We start from the raw sequence: 5,358 nt of genomic DNA, 5'->3' as shown, positions 1-5,358 counted from the left end.
TATGCATTATATTAAGACTACAACATATTGTTCTTTTAAATGATAGCCTTTTGTTTAGTTTCACACCTATGAATAGTGTTTGACAAGGTAATCCTCTCTCCCTAATATTTTTGTTTTATGTCTGGAAATGTTATCCTAGCTTATTTTTAAGGTGTTTAAGATAGGTTTATGGATTGTTTTTAATGTTAACAAGAAAGTATCTCATCCATTTTTGCGGATGATATGTTTCTCTTTGAAATAAGTAGTGCACTATTTGAATTTGTCATATGATGTTTTGGGACAAAATGTAAGTGTTGGTAAAACTAAAATGTTTTTCTCTAAGAATATGTCACTCACACTAGCAAAATCAATCAGTTATAATAATGGTTTTGCCATTACTGAAGATCTTAAGAAGTACTTGATGTTCCTTTCTTGCACTGCCAGACTAATAAGCAAACCTATAATTACATTATTGAGAATATGTATAAGAAGTTGTTTTGTTAGAAATCCAAGAATTTATCTTTAGTGGGGATAATTACATTATGCAAATCAATCCTCGCAATGGTCCCTTTATATCATGTGTAGTCCCTGCTTATTTCAAAATCCATATGTTATAAGATTAAGAGAAATGTTATGGATTTATATGAAGAGAGAACTTCACAAAGATAGAGTTCACTTTATCAATTGTCTAAGCTAGATAGAGGTTACAAAGCCTTCATTATGAGATTAGAATGGGGGTATTATATATGATAGCACTAGTATTTAGGCGAGTGTCTTATAAGGAAAACATATCAAGTCATAGGATCACATCCCTCAGGTTTAGGCTAAAAGTAAAGACTCCATATTATAAAAAGCAATATGTAAAGTTTAACCTCAAGTTCTTAATGATATGGGTTAGTCTATTAGGAGGGGAACACATATTTAGTTTTGGAAGGCTAGTTAGTTGGAAAGGTTTAAGCCATTAATACACCACCCATGTAAAAGATACCAGAAGTGATATTAAACGTGACTGTTGTAGAGATGGTGTCTAATAATAATACTATGGAAAAAGGAAGTCTATGCTTATTTACTTCTCATGCAGGTGGTATAATGGTTATGACAAACTACCTTTCTCTTTTAGTACGATGAAGGGTGATTCAGTCTTCTAGCATAACTGTTCTAATGGTATGTTTTCTATTAGGTTTGCTTGTAATATCCAGGTAGGGATATTGAGTCCACAATGTTATATAAATCTTATATAGAAATTAATTTAGAAATGGAATAAACCAAAGAAAATCAATGCATTTATATGGATTGTCTCTTATAAAAGTATGTTGATGAATATATTAAATATTGGCTAAAGAACTTTATTGTCATAATTGTCTATAAAAAATAAAGTTTGATATTCATGTTTTAAGAAATTACCCCATTGTTTATAAGGTATGGAAGGCTCTTATCAAGCATGATGATATATTGAGTTTTTTAGTGCAGATTTAATCTCATAGTTAATAAATAACCTTTCATTTGGAGTTGTGGTCTAATATATAGAGAAGTGGACAAACTTAAAAATTCTTAACAAGGAGCCCATGCTAAACTCCAATCCTTAAAATGCAATAAAGTATCTTATTGTAGACATTAAACCCGATAACAAAGTCAATGCCAATTATTGAAACAATAATAGACAAGTTTGTATGGTTGATGAAAATATACCCCCTAGAGCGAGTAAAATTAATGTTCAGTAATTTAGGTTAATGTTTGATTTTGCAAAATTACATTCAATTTTATTGACCTAGAATAATTAAAACTTTTGAGACTCAATTTAAAACTTAAACAAATATTTAGTCCCTATTTTTGGCTAACATCAAAAACAAAATTAGATAGGCAAGGGAACTATTTAGCCATTTTTTATCACTACACTATTTTTATTCAATTTGATTGTTTCACACTAAGGTTATTTAGGATTGAACTCAATAGTTTGTTTCAATTGCTTATTTACAGTGATCTTGTGACATCAATAAAAAAAATCTAATGCTCGATTGATATTTGGTTTGATGAGATAAAATTAAATGTTATTAGTTTAAAATAATTAAAGATTTGGTCCAAATTTAAAACTGAAACAAATGTGTATCACCATTTTTGTGAGGTCGCATAGTAAAGTGTCATACATAGCGCATGTGGCATGGCGGGATACTAAAAAGTCGTCATCTAGTTGCTTGATTCAGTGTCACTAAAAGACCTGGGTGGACTTGTTGTGATAAAAAAAGGTATTAACATCCTGCATTGTGTAGACTGGATATGGTTTAAAAGTGTTGATGAATTCCTAACCAGTTGTTCGATCATGACTCAAAACAAAGATTTACGCTCATAAATAAATTTGACATTTTGAATTTATAATGGGTTCGTGTACCTAGGTAAATTCTTATAAAAAAATAATGCAGGAGTTCTTATAGGATTCACCTATCCTGAGACACAAAAGTGTTTTTCACAACTTATAAATTATAGTGAAAAACATTTTTAATTAAAATTGGTCAATATCTAAAATAATTTTGAAAATTTTATAGTCAACTCTTGATACTTAAATATTAACCTATTTATAGGTCTCATCAAAATATTGACCTTTAATTTTTAGGAATTTAAATTTTTAGGGTTATTGAAATATTAGTCAAATCCTTAAGAAATTTTACAAACTTATTGTAAATTCTAAAATGCAAAAAAAAAATATTTTTTTTCTAAAAAAATGCTAAAAATATTTTTTCTCTCTTTTTTAAAATGCAATTTTTGTAAGGATTGGGTCATATGTAATGAGTAAAAAAAGTTAGTTTTTTACCTAGACCCTAAACTTTTGATTCAACCATAAACCAAACCAAAGTCTATTGTTTTGACCTAAAAAACAAACCACAACCTCAACCAGAATCTAAAACAAATCAAACTAAGAAAAAACTCAAAAAATATTTATCAAACAAATCAAAACCAATAAAAACAAAGGACATGAATAACACTAAAAAACATTTAATATGAACCCAACAACGAAGATTTCAAATCAGATTAAATATAGACAAACCAATGACACAAACATGTTGGAAATCATGAAAGGATAAATAATCTAGCATTTATACACTTTGATTATTATTTAAAAGCTATGATTTTGTCGAAATAGGTTTCAGTTCAAAACCAAAATTCTAAGATAAAAATCTACTAAAAACATGTTATTAATATAAATATACTCTAGATTATTAACTAGTCAAGTTGCTTGAAGATTTTGGTGCAAAGAATTTAACTAAAATTGGTCTCAATTATAAGGTTAATCCAATATTCTTCTTAAGAACAAGAAGAACATTGTCCAGCAAACCCATAAATGAAGATCAAGCTATCAAACCTGAAAAATAACCTTTTATACCTCTAAAACATGCTTTCTTAGTTTCAATAAACCACGTTATCATAACGAAGCATAATTGAATCAAAAGAGTCAACAAACAACATCAAATCATTAAAATCATGTAAGAGATACCAAATCCAAAAACTATCAACTCAAAACAGACTACATGTTCATGCAATATAGATTTAAAATTAGTTTTCTAAACTTATTTTATTCATGAATAGACCTAGCAAATTCAGGATAAACATCATTGCTTGAATATGTATTGTTTAAGTTAAACTAAAACAACACTATTTTATCAATAAAAAACAACTTGAATAAAAGACTTTTACTAAATCTTAAACATCCAAAGGAGTTTCAGAAAACAAAATTAGGCTATTAAAGTAAAAAAAAAAAAGACCACAACACTACTTGCCAAACATTCCAAACTCTATCTCTATGTTTGTAAACATAAATACAGACCAAATAACAATAAAAAACAACTCAAACAGGCCACATAGACTTCACCTTTATAGTAGAAACTAATACATTCAATCTCCTAGAATAGTGATTAGTACTTAGAAGTATATTTTTATTAAGGTTTTATATCATTATTTTGCACTTAAAGTATCATTGAATTTCCTAACTTAAGCATGTTTTATAAAAACAAGTCTGATAATATAAGATAGCTTTAATTTATAGTAAATGTTCATTTTAAATACTGGTATATCTCACAATTCAAAAGATTGATTAATGTGAACTATTGAAAGTGAATGGACAAAAAAAATGTTAAGTTTAGAAAAGAAATGCTGATTCAATTCAAACTATAACACTGTTAAGTCATTGGGTCATGTTTGGAGCTGTAGATTATGGATTTCAATTTGGTTTATATGGCTAGAAAGTTAAGATATAGGCCTAAAATATTCATAAGAGTCTAAGAGTTAATTCTACTGTTTAAAAGTCCAAATCTTAGCATCAAAAGAGAAGTTAGAATATGCCATACAACCCAAAAACTATTTAATGTCCAGCCCATATCTCAAGTTCTAGAAGTCCAAATGCACCGATTTTTTTTTATTGGAAAGCTGAGATAATTTTCTAGAACTTTCATGAAGACTATCTATTAAAATTCTGATATTAGTAATAACTTTTTTGACAAACAAGAAGATAAGGATTGTCACAAAGTCAAGAGGTGGTCACCCACTCAACAATTAGTTATTAAATCAATAATTTCAAATTTTATCCTATAAACAAAGACATTTGTCATGCATTTAGAAATTTTAGTTTTCAGATCAAGATCATTTCCTTACTTGCTTTCTTTCTTTATAATTTTAATATTCTAGTTTTATTTCATGTTATAATTTCATTAATATCTTATTTATACCTTTCATTTCCTTTACTATACTTATATAATTATGTTCTCATCTTTTTTATTTATGTTTCTCTTCTTTATTATGTTTAGCTAAGTTTATTGTGTTAAGGTGAAAAGGTTTCACTAATGGTGTTATGATAAGTATAATATAAACTCAATATGAACTTCAATGTTTTATCTTAAACAACATGTTATTAACATGTCTTATCATTTTTATTTTATTAATTCTTGATACCTTACTTGTTAAATAGTTAATCTAGATTTGTGTTGTATAACACTTGATATAACAAATGCTTAACACTTTCATAACTAATTGTATGGTATAACCTACACTTATGCTATGAAAGAAACTTGATTTGGTGTTAACACAAGTTAGCATCATGAATTCATGATAATATTTAAAAGTTTGGTGTTACTTAAATAAGATAATTAATATGATTATGTTAACAATTTATAATGAGGTATTAATGATAAATCATCCAATTGGAATCTCATTTGTGTGTGGTTTTGAATTGAATAATAAAAAGAGTTTATATTACATTTATTTTTAATAGCATTAGTGGCCTCTAACCTTGATATTTGTTTTTATCAATGTTCAATCCTCACATTAATCTTACATTTTAAAGTCTTCTTTAACTTATTATTATTATTTATAATTTATATAGTTAACCTCCCT

Source organism: Populus euphratica, unplaced genomic scaffold, assembly GCF_000495115.2.
Source record: "Populus euphratica unplaced genomic scaffold, PopEup_1.0 scaffold14.1, whole genome shotgun sequence".
In the NCBI taxonomy this organism is placed as follows: domain Eukaryota; kingdom Viridiplantae; phylum Streptophyta; class Magnoliopsida; order Malpighiales; family Salicaceae; genus Populus; species Populus euphratica.
The sequence above is the reverse complement of the archived record's forward strand: the minus strand, read 5'-3'. Positions refer to the sequence as shown.